We start from the raw sequence: 12,679 nt of genomic DNA, 5'->3' as shown, positions 1-12,679 counted from the left end.
ACCCCCTTGTATCTTGACCCAAAGCACTTCAGCTTGCCCCTCCTCCGACCCCATTTTGCTGGCAGGATGTGAATTGCTCTTTGACATAGAGCGCCACACCCCCTCCCTTCTTTCCTTCTCTATCCCGCCTATAGCCCCTAATGCTCACTGCCCAGTCATGGGATGAATCCCACCACGTTTCTGTGATCCCTACTATGTCTGGGTTTGAACTGGCTATTCTGAGGGTGAGTTCTTCCTGTTTATTCCCCATACTCCGAGCATTAGTGTAGAGGCACCTGAGGCCTCCTGAGGGTGCTCGTGCCTTCCTCCCACTCCCAGGACAGTTGTGGCCTCCTGCTCCTCGGACGTTTATACTTACCTGTGCTTCCCTTCCTCTTGTCACCCTGCGTGCTGGTGAAGCATCCTCTCCACTCGAAGCAGCCCCTTCCCCCGGCGAAGCTAGTTTAAAGCCCGCCGTATGAGATAAACCAACCTAGAGGAAAAGATACATCTGCCCTTAGGGGAGAGGTGAAGCCCATCCCACCCCAGCATGCCCTCCTTACACAAACCTGGGTCATTGTCAAAAAACCCAAAGCCTGCCTCGTGGCACCAGCTCCGAAGCCGCCGGTTAACCATGTCAATGCAGGCCTCATGACACCTACCCCGTCCACTTACTGGGAGAATGGAGGAAAATACCACCTGAGCTCCCATCCTCTTCAGTTGGTGTCCCAAGGCCTTGTAGTCCTCCATGATGTTATCCAGCTTATTCTTATTCTCATAAGAAACAATGCTTTAAATGGGGGATTGGTTCCTGAACCAAGGCCTGATACCCTATTTTCACTAAAAAATACCCCAGAATTTTGTATTCAATCATTTATAGATGAGTAATATTGTATTTGTATTGTAAATAGCAATCATATTGATTTGGAAGGACTTCTTTGAGGAGACTTTGCTGGATGTTTTGAAAGGCTCTTGGTTGGGCTTTTTGAAGGGTTCTTGGCTGGAGTCTTCTAAGGAGTCTTGGCTGCAGGTTTTTCTGGAGTCTTGTCTGCTTTCTTAAAGAAAGTATCCAAGGAAGTTTGGCCAGATGTTCTCCAGGGAGATGGGTGATGCAGCGAACTTGTTTGCTGGCATGGTGTTGCATCGAATCAAGCGTTGTAAAGTCGAAACTGACGTCATAAAGTTGAACCAGGGTGTCAATTTCTAAATGTAAGTGCAAAACATTGTAACTCAAAACGTTGTAAGTCAAGGACTGCCTGTAATCAGAATGCTGCTTGTTTGCTTAAAAAAACATGGACAGCTGCTTTTGTAGTGTTTTTGGCTGAGGACAAGGTAATCTCCATCATCATCATAAATTATTACACATCATGCTTGCCTATGTAACGCAAGATATCACTATAATCTGTCTTCTAACAGATCCCAGCATCTTTACTTCCAGCCCACTGTACAGCATATGATTCAGCCTGCCAGACCACTAGAGTTAAGATGTGTTCAGTTAGGACGCACTGGATTAAGTGTGTAGAGTTGAAAATAATTTTAATACAGTGTCTTTTGTGTACATTATCTGGTTAAAATAACTGCAGATCAGCATTTTGGTATACGTATCACTGGTAGTGTAACTAATAGGGCTGTGTGAAGCTTCGGGTGGTGATTCGATTCGGCCCTATTCGGTGGCCAAATCTTTGAATCCGAATCAAATCAGGACCAATTAAAAGGTCCAAATCGATTCAAAGCTCTCCAAAGATTCAGAGAGCTTTGTTGATTTGGGCAGTTCCTGGTAGCCCTTTACAGAAAAGCCCCAGTGCTCACTGGGTACTGCTGGGTGGGGTGGGGCAATCCCTGCTGTCCCCCACTGCCCCACACTGCATGGGGGGCTCTACATGAGCCCCCTGACACCTGCCACTCCCCCAGCCTCCCCACTGGTGCTCCGCCCAAGCCAGCTTCAGCCCTTTTATGAAAAAAAACCCGAGAAAAACCCCAGGACTCACTGCACCTGCAGCAGCCTTGAGGCTTGGCTCGTGCAGAGCCCCCCACATGGGGGGGTGGGCAATGGGGATGGTGAGTCCAGAGTTTTTTGGTTTGTTTTTTTTTCTTAAAAGGCCAGAGCCACAGCAGGTGGGGCAGCCATAGGGGGGGCTGGGACAGAGGGGGAGAGTTGGGGGGCTCATGCAGCAGGGATTGCCCCCCACACCTGGCAGCACCCACTGAGTTGGGGCATTTTTTTCCCCAAGTGCTGGGAGCTGGGGCAGGCAGGGCAGTCATTGCTGGGCTGAGAAAGCGGGCGGGGGATGGGCCTGTGTGATTCAGAGATTCAGCAGCAGCCGAATCTCCAGATCAGATTTGTCCGAATCGATTTGGAACAGTGATTCGAATCACCGAATCAAATCAGTGTCCCCCGAATCGGCTGAATCTGAAGCTAGCTGCTTCGCACAGGCTTAGTAACTAAGTGTGGGGCACCAGGGTGAGGATGTTGAGAGTGGGGAGGGGAATAGAAGTGGCTGCACTTACAGGCCAGCTGTCACTGTCCTGCTAGTGATGCAGCCAGCTATGCCCAGGGTGCAGTGCAGGCATCATATTATGCCTTTAAGTATCACTACATGGAAATCCTATGGCCCTGTTTGCAGGAGGATGATCACTGTGAGGATTCCTTGGCCTTAAAATGTATGGCTGTCAACAGAGTTGAGTTTAAATCCAGTGGAAAACTAGATGATCACACCACTGCAGTGATACTAATAATTTTTTTAAAAAATCTTACATAGTTTGAGGTCTAAATCCTGCTTTTCTGCTCATGCCTCGTGTCTTGATCAGAAATGGGCGGTGCTAATTGTAATCCGATATATTCATGCAACTCTGGCAAACCTGTTTGGATGTATGGGGCAGCAGACCTGCAATGACAAGCTGTTCAAACACTAACCACACCATCATTTCCTGCATCCCTGTTCTTTCTTTTTCCTTCTGGTTGCTCAAACCTCCTTGTGCTGTGTGAACAAAGCCGTGCAGTTCTAACCCTTTAGCAATCTTGTGTTTGCCCAAACAGAATTCCCTTTTTTTTTAGGTATGGTAGAAACAGGAGATGCTGTCTGTAAGCAGGCCTGTTCTGCATCATTTCATGCCTCTACAGCAGTGGTTCTCAACCATTTTAGACTCAATGCACCCTGCAGAAAATGCCAGCTCTTTGCTTTCACCAGTGTTTTGACTATGAAAAATACTGTATTTCCTGAATCTAAGATGACCCTGAATTTAAGATGACTCTCCAACTATTAGAGTCTATACAGAAATATCTAAATTTGTTAACATTTTCCATGAAGAGAATTAATTTAAATTATTTCCACACCCCCACCCCTTCCACTATTGCAGCTGGAAAAGCAGTGACAGGGGGGTAGGCTGTGAAGGGAGGCAGTGGTGGTGGGGCAAGTGGTGGGGAGGCAGTTGGGGGACAGCAGGCAGTAAGGGAGGTCAAGCAGCTTTCCGCTTGCTGCCTGTCCCGCCCCCTGCCCCCCTTGCTGTCTGCCTGCTCTTGTGCCTCCTCCCTGCAGCCTCTGCCTCCCTTCCACTCACCTCCTCCCTCCCAACCCCTCCCCAGTGCCATCTCTTGTCCCTCAGAGCTTCAGAGCCCACTTCTCCCTTCCCTCTGTCTCCCCTTCCCTCTCCCCACCCCCCCTGCCCAGCAGCCTCTTTCAGGCAGACATAATTAGCCTCCATAGAAAAAAGCAACATATATTTGCAGATTGTCTCGGACAGTCATTCAGCTACTAGCATTTGCCAGCTGCCAATGATAAGCAGTAGAGCGATAACAAGCAGGAGTGGGCAACAGGGAAGGCATCCTCATTCTTCCTGAGAAAGCAGGGCAATCGGCTAGTTACTTCAGGTGCCTGTACACAAATGCACGGAGCCTGGGAAACCAGCAGGAAGAATTGGAAGTCCATGCACAGTCATGGATCTATGATGTACTTTGAATGACAGAGACTTGGTGGGAGCTCACATGACTCGCGCACTGTTGTGGAGATACTAACTGTTCAGGAAGGACCAACAGGAGAGAAGAGGAGGTGGAGTTGCTCTCTATGTAAAAGAGCCATATGATTTCTCAGAGTTCCAGTAAGAAATAGGAGACAGACCTGTTGAAAGTCTCTGGGTTAGGGTCAAAGTGGGGAGAGCACCAAGGGTGATGTCATGGTGGGGCTCTGCTATAGACCACCAGCCCAGGAGGAAGTGGTGGATGAGGGTTTCTTCTAACAGCTAATGGAAATTTCCCTATCAGGCCCGGGTTCTCATGGAGGACTTAAGTCACCCTGACATGTCCTGGGAGGGCAATACAGCAGTGCACAGGCAATCCAGGAAGTTTTTGGAGAGTGTTGAGGACAACCTCCTGGTGCAAGTGCTGAAGCAGCCAACTAGGGGCCATGCTCTTTGTGACAGCTGAAGATTATGTCTGTGTGGTAAAGTTGCTTGCTGAAGGCTCTATGAAAATTAGACCAAGTGTTTTTCTGTCATTTGTTAAGATATTAAGCTATATGTTGTTGCTAAGAGCCTAATTAAAGTTTAAAATGTAATAAGGCCTTGTATAAAGTAAGGCCTAGTAAATTTAGCAAAGCCTTAAAGTAGTAAGACCCTGTGGTGCTGTTAAAATTAACCTTATCAAAAGAATGCAAGGCTTATACTGCTATTGGTCAGTCTAAGGACAGTTAAAGTAAAAGGAGTCTGAATGGCTGTAAGTTATCAGCACAGTTCAAAAGTTATAAATTGGCTAAAACATCCGGAAATCATTCAGAAGAAAGATACAGCTCTGTGAAAGGGATTAATTAGCTGTTGACCTAGATCAGTGGGCCTGTGGATCTCGAGGAGCCCAAGGACTGAATACCAAGGTCCTTCCTGGTACCTCTCAGACAGCACTGATCGGGAACACCTGACTTCGCTGAGCTTTGTAAAAAGAGAAACTTGTTGTACATCAGGCATCAGAGGGGACTGCTGATTAAGTTGCCAATGCAAATTATACTTGTCTGTCATTGTTTGTTTTGTTACTACGCGTAGTCGTGTTTTTGTTAAGTCAATAAACCTTTCTTACCTTTCTACCCCTGACCATACTCTCAATCCTGAACCCTCCACTGGCGGCTAGAACTCTCTTCTCGACTTGCTGCTCACAAACGGGGAAAGAATTGGTAGGAAAGGTAGAAGTGCCTGGCAACTTGGACATCTGCAACCATGAGATGGTTGAGTTCAGGATCCTGAAGAAAGGAAGGATGGAGACCAGAGTAAGGATCCTGGACTTCAGAAAAGCAGAGTTGGACTCACTCAAACTGATGGGTAGGGTCTTCTGGGAGGACAGTTTGAGGGGAAAAGGAGTCCAGGAGAGCTGGTTATAATTTAAAGAAACCTTACTGAGGGAGCAGGAACAAACCATCCTGATGTGCAGGAAGATTAGCAAGTATGGCAGAAGACCAGCTTGGCTTAGCAGGGAACTCTTCAGTGAGTTAAAAACGCAAAAAGTAATCTTACAATTGGAAGCTTGGACATATAACTAGGGAGGAGTATAAGAATATTGCTTGGGCATGCAGGGATACAATCAGGGGCTATGTCCAGGCAAGTGAGAACATGTATTTCCCCGAGGACAAATAGCAGTGGTGCACCTTGTGTTGCTGCTATTTGTCCCTGGGGAATGCCTGTGCCATGCACGCTCTGGTGTGCAGCAGATTACCCCACGTGGGGTAGGGGGGGCTGGAGCCAGCAACTGTGCTGTCCCTACCAGCCTTACCTGGGGTTCTGAGGGCCTCTGGGTACTGCAGCTGTGGTGCTTTTGCAGCTAGGAGCCTGGCCAGCAGCCAGAGTGCATCTCCAGCCAGCCAGGCTCCAGTTTTGCATGGCGTATGCTACCGCCATGTGAGCCACCCTGCTTTTTTTTGGTGTGGGTTTTTTTTACCCTAGGAGATCCCGGAGTAAAAAAACAAAACAAACCCACACTGCAAAGTAGTAGCACAGTTAATACCTGCATGTGCAGTGTGTGGCACTACAGACAGGTCTGGAGTGCCACATACTGCACGCCTGTGCTCGTCTGGATGCAGCCAGGAAGGCCAAAGTGCAACTGGAGTTGCAGCTAGCAAGGGTTATGGAGGGTAACAAGAAGTGTTTTTACAGTATATCAGTAACAAGGGGAAGATCAGGGAAAGTGTGAGTCCCTTACTGAATATGTGAGGTAACCTAGTGACAGATGATGCAGAAAAAACTGAAGTAGTCAATGCCTTTTTCACCTCAGTCTTCACAGGCAAGGCCAGCTCCCAGACTACTAAACCTGGCAGCACAGTTTGGGGAGGAGGTGAGCAGTCACCAGTGGTGAAAGAACAGGTTAGGGACTATTTAGAAAAGCTGGACATATACAAGTCCATGGGGCCAGATGGGATGAACTCAAGAGTGTTGAGAGAGCTGGCCAATGTAATTGCAGAGCCCATGGCCATTATCTTTGAAAACTCACAGCAATTGAAGAGGTCCTGGATGATTGGAAAAGGGCAAATCTAGTGCCCAACTTTAAGAAACAGAAGGAGGAGGATCTGGGGAACTACAGATGGTCAGCATCACCTCAGCCCCTGGAAAAATCATAGAGCAGAGCCTCAAAGAATCCATTTCTAACACTGGGAGGAGAAGAAGGTGATAAGGAACAGTCAGCATGAATTTACCAAAAGCAAGTCATGCCTGACCAACTTGATTGCAATTTATGATGAAATGACTGGCTCTGTGGATGCAGGGAGAGCAGTGGATGTGGTATACCTTGACTTTGGCAAGGCTTTTGATACCATCTCCCACAACATTCTCACAAGCAGGCTAAGGAAATATAGGTTGAATGAGTGGACTGTACAGTGGGTAGAAAACTAGATTTCATAGACATTAGGGCTGGAAGGGACCTCGGAAGATCATCAAGTCCAGCCCCTTGCCCAAAGGACAGGAAGTCAGCTGGGGTCATAGGATCCCAGCAAGATAAGCATCCAGTTTGCTCTTGAAGGTGTTCAATGTAGGCTGGATCATCAGGCTCAATGGATAGTAATCAAGGGCTCAATGTCTAGTTGGCAGCTGGTATCAAGTGGAGTGCCCCAGGGGTTGGTCCAGGGGCTGTTTTTGTTTAATTTCCTCATTAACCACCTGGAAGATGGCATAGTGTGCACCCTCAGCAAGTTTGCAGATGATACCAAGATACAGGGAGTAATAGATACACCGTAGGGTAGGGCTAGGATTCAGAAAGACCTCAACAAATTGGAGGTTTGGACTAAAAGAAATCTCACGAGATTCAACAAGGACAAGTGCAAAGTCCTGCACTTAGGGTGGAAGAATCCCATGCACCAGTACAGGCAGGGGGCTGACTGGCTGGGCAGCAGCTCTGCAGAAAAGGCCTGGGGGGCTACAGTGGACAATAAGATAAATATGAGCTTGCTGTGTGCGCAAAGAAGTTTAATGGAATACTGGGTTACATTGGTAGGTGTGTTGCCAGCAGATTATTCCCCTCTATTCAGCCCTGGTGAGGCCACATCTGGCAGACTGTTCAGTCTCAGGCCCCCTATTACAGAAAGAACATGGACAAATTAGAAGGAGTCCAGTGGGGGGCAACAAAAACGGTGAGGGGGCTGGGGGACATGACTTATGAGGAAAAACTGAGGGAACTGGGTGTATCTAGCTTAGAGAAGAGGAGATGGAGAGGGGACTTAATAGCTGCCTTCAACTACCTGAAGGTGGTCCCAAAGAGGACAGAGCTAAACTGTTCCCAGTGGTGGCAGATGACAGAACAAGGAGCAATGGGTTCAAGTTGCAGCAAGGGAAGTTTAGGTTAGATATTAGGAAGAATTTTCTCACTAGGAGGGTAGTAAAACACTGGAACAGGATACCCAGAGAGATGGTGGAAGCTCCATCCTTGGAGGTTTGCAAAAGCTGGCTAGACAAAGCTTTGGCTGGGATGATCTAGTTGGGGATGGTTCTGCCTTGAGCAGGAGGTTGGACTAGATCAGGGGTTCCCAACCTTTTTAGGCTAAGGACTGGCAAGCCACGGACCAGAAGTGACCGCAGACCGGCAAGCCACAGACCAGCAGTGACCAACATACCGTGGGCAGGTACTGACTATAAAAAAGGGTTGGCTGCCAGCCCGCAGTATGCTGGTCACTTCCAGTCCGTGGTTTGCCAGTCCATGATTTGCCGGTCCATGGTCACTTGCGGTCTGGCAGCCAGTCATTCGCAGCCCAGTACCAGGCCACGGCCTGAGTTTTGGGAACCCCTGGACTAGATGACCTCCTGAGGTCCCTTCCAACCATAACCTTCTATGATTCTTCTTAAATGCCTCTTAGGCACAAACCCTTTTTTTTTGGATGTGGCCATTTGTGGTTACAGGCATATAACCGAAGCAATCCTTAAGGCTCTTCTCAACCCACCTTCTGCAGGAGGACTAGCAGCAGATTGTCTTTGGAAGCCTGCATTGCTAACATTAGAACATGAGTCTAGGTTATTGTTCTCTATAGTTTCAAAGTATCCATCAAACAGATACCAAATTAACTCAAGGGGCAATAGACTATGAAATCGGACATGACCGATTGATCCCTCAGTATTGATTCCCATTGAAACTAATGGAATGTAAGGAAAATGTAAGCTTCTATACCAGGATAAAGGGAGGTTATTTATTTGTTTTATACAGTAAAACTTTCATTCATTAGCTGCACAGCAAGGAAGCATACAATTCACAAAACTGAAGAAAACAACTAGCAAGAATAATACAAAGCATAGAAGTACATGCTGAGCCTTGGGGAATGGCTTTGTTAGAAGCCACTGACTCAAATAATTGCATGGTAATTCTGGCTAGGGGCACCATCCCATCACCAGCTGATCAAACTCTGCCTACATAGTTTGGTCTCAGCAATCCCAGCATCAGCATTCACAGAACTATGAATTATGTTCAGAGTACCACATCTATGTGTCTGCTCTTGAAAAGACAACTATCAATGTCAAAGGAAGTTCTCTGGGCTGTAACGTTCAGCAGCAGTACATGTTCCATCTGCCGTGCTCTAAGATATTAATAACCAAGAGATTTCTTATAAGGTAAGCAGCAGAAAAGCATTTTAGCTTATTTGTGGGGAAAGCCTGGAGCAGACAGATAGGTATAGATACCATAAAAGAAGCAATACCAAAAAAAAATATTTGTATATTAAATATGTTATTTTTGGTTTTAAAAGTATCCTTTGGGAAAGGTGGGGGACCTAATTAACATTGACCTTTTGATTAATTTAATAATACATTCTAACCATGCTATATGGTTTGAAGAACTGTAACCATACTAATAGTTAAGTGCCTGCTAGCATATAACAGGTTTGTAACTCAGCTTTTTTCAAACCACATTGAACATATATTTAGCGTAGAAGTAATTTGGATCACGTAAATGAATCAACCTAATGTTCAAAGAACAAATCAATAAAAAACCAAGAAACCCCACTTTTCTGGTACAAGTCTAGTCCTGACCCCCAGTTCTAGTTGTGTGTGTGTTTTTGGAGGATTTAATATAGACATAAACACTTACAGTCTGTGATGTCAATTAAGCCTTTTCAGTCATTCAAAAGGCAAAATTAGAAACATGCAAAATATTTACATGCTGTTCTGGCTATTGTACTTTTACAGAGGGTTAAACAAGATCCAGTCATTGTATTGTAAGGGGCTATCATTCAATATATGAATTTCCTTTGCACTCAGCTGCTCATATTCTGAGATTGATATTGAAGAACAGATTGTGGCAAGGAGCTCAAGTAAAAACAGACAGAGAGATGAGAAGGGGCATGGGGATATTATGACTAAAAGAATATTGCCTATCTATAACTTTAGGTCTAATGGCAAGTTTTGCAGCTTTTCTTCAGAAATGTGGCTTTCATGAAAGACAGCTAATACTCCCTTTCACAGTCCTTTCACAGGGAGAGCCTTCACGTAAATAATATTCTTCTGCCACAGGAACTGTCTAGATATAACAGCAGCAGTACAAGTCTAAACTACCGTGCTTGAATTACTCATTTCATGTGGGTATTAATGAGAGGCAGGGGAGAGTTATTTCAAGGTAACTATGGCAAAGGCAATCTAAGAGGCAAAATGCTTTTGGTAGAGCTTGGGCACTATCTCCTCATTTTGCTCCCCAAAATGGATATTTTGACTTCTCATTCTCCATAGGTCATTGCTGCTCTACCTCTTGTGCTAGAAAGAAGCTAGGTTTTCCCTGCCTCTTCACCTTTGACATTAATAGGTCCTTGTCACTGCTTTGTTGTCCCCCCACCCATGTTTCTTGATACAAAGCTTGACAATTTAGGATCATAGGGAAGTAGGGCTGAAAGAGATCTCAAGAGGTCATCTCATCTGCTCAAGTCAGGATCATTCCTAACTAAACCATCCCAGCCAAGTGTGTCCAACAAGGACCTTTAGATGAGGCCCTTGACATCTCAAAAAATGTACATGAGATTCTCTTAAATTGCTATACTCTCCATGAAGTGAGGCATCTTTCAGGAGTTGTGCTGTAGCAAGACCTGTTAAGGCAGCAAATGACAGGAAACAATGCTCAACTCATTGAATTCTTTGGAAAGGGAAGCTGGCTACTGTGTATAAGCCTGGTTCTCCCACTCTGCGGCTCAATAGTTCACAATTTGATTGAATTTACTGATGTTTAGGTGTATTTGTTGACATACAATTGCTACATGGAATTATCACAGATTAGCTTTTCTGACTTGCAAAATCTTAAAAGTGGGACAGAAACTATTCCTCTTGCACAAGCTAAGATATAACATTTCTCTAATGAACATTTCAGAATGGGACAGATCTTTCCTTCCTCCAGCTTCCTGTTGATCTTGAAGATACACAGCAAAGTATCCCGTGTGAAAGAAATAAGTTATAAGAAATACCCTTAAAACATTCCACAAAAACAGGAAATTCATTGCAATTTTCTCCAGAAAATTTCTGATGTACTTGGTTTGGTGGTCAGCGAAGAAGGGCAAAGAAGGTATCCCCAGATGTGTCAGGGAAGCCAGGAGACTTGGAATAACTAGGTTTCCTGAACAAATGTCCTTTATCAAAAGGGAAGTCATGGGAGGATTCAAGTGTGCAGAAAAAGAGAAATGCAATGGAAGAAAGCACAGGACACATGCAGACTAGTGCTATCAGAATGACCTGCTTCATGTCTGCTTCATTTTTCTTATAGACCTTTTGCCTGTGGTATGGATGAGATGACACTAATATAGAGCCTGGATGGGGGATCATACTGCATCAAAACTACAGCCTAGGCTGCTGTGGTTCTGCAGTAGTGCTGTTCTTCCACGCTGCAAACCAGAAATCACATTAGAACGTGGGCCTCCCAGCTACAGCAGGCAACTGAAAGCCAGCCATGTTACTTAGAGCTGCATTGTAGGGTGGGGACCTGGAGCCTGAGAGACTCAATAAGGTGAAGAAGTTCAGATTTAGCACAACTCGTGGTTTGAGAGAATGTCAGGCATTGTGAGGAATAAAAAGGAGCAGAAGAAGTTCAGAGCAACTGGATAGCTTGAGAAAGTGGCCCAAAGAAGTTAAGCAATGCAACTATGGCTCAGAAAAAAATATGGATTTTTAATTCACTGAATGTTACTGAGTGCTTGGAGCCAAGAACATACATGCTGTAATGAGCAGTTGTCAGAGGCACCAAGCCACTTTTAACCATCTCTTGAATGGTATGGACAAAGCAAATAGGGATTTACTATTTGCTCGCTCTCTCTCAATACTAAAACTAGAGAGAATACAGTATCATTTCTAGGTACAGTAAAAGCTGCCTTAACTGGCACCTTACAAGCTGGCATGCTCTATTAACTGGCATGCCAGCTTGTAAGGCAAAAGTGAAACCGGAAGTGCCCACCATGGCACTTCTAGTTTCACCGAGCCCCCACAGCCTGGGGCAAAGCAGCCTGTGCTGCCACACCCTGGGACATAGCAGGCTGCATGGGGCCCACCTCCCTGGCCCGCAGGAGGGGCGGTGATGCCCTGGACGTGGCGCGAGAAGCGGCAGCCCAAACAGGCAAAGATGCCTGTTCGGGCCTCTCAATTAACCGGCATATTTTGTTATTCGGCACCCCCCATGGGTGCTGGATAACAAAGCTTTTGCTGTAGCAGGATTAACACAAAAAAGGAAGTGTTTTTTCCCACAACATGTAATTTACCTGTGGAACTCATTGCCACAGAAAGCTGTGGAGGTTAATAATTTAATCAAAAAGGGGACTGGACAAATTCATGGCAGAGAGATCTATCAGTGGGCATTAAACATGATCATTGGGAGTGCAACATCCAAATTAGGACTTTAGAGGCCTCTGAATACTGGAAACTGTAGTGAGAAAAGGACAGAGGCTAGATCATTCTGGGTATGCCCTGCTTAACTGCTCTTCCCCTCAGCATTCACTCTCTGCTATGTGAGAGAGGATACTGAGCTACATGGACCATGGCTCTACTATGAAGCTTCTTATGTTCTGACCATTCAGTATTTGCAGCATATGTATAGGTAGAGGCAGATGCCATTCTCAAACTTCTTAAGCCTTCTTCACTTCTTAAAAAAGGCCCATAGCAGTTATACACAATTTTGTTTATTTTCCCTCTCTCAAGGGTTGCAAAGTTCAGTCGGAGCTTGTTATTCAGCATTAACAGCCAAAACCTAATTTTAGTTTATTTCAGAGAATTATGGGGGGGGGGGGGG

This window comes from Alligator sinensis, unplaced genomic scaffold (assembly GCF_000455745.1).
Source record: "Alligator sinensis unplaced genomic scaffold, ASM45574v1 scaffold357_1, whole genome shotgun sequence".
Lineage (NCBI taxonomy): Eukaryota > Metazoa > Chordata > Crocodylia > Alligatoridae > Alligator > Alligator sinensis.
The sequence above is the reverse complement of the archived record's forward strand: the minus strand, read 5'-3'. Positions refer to the sequence as shown.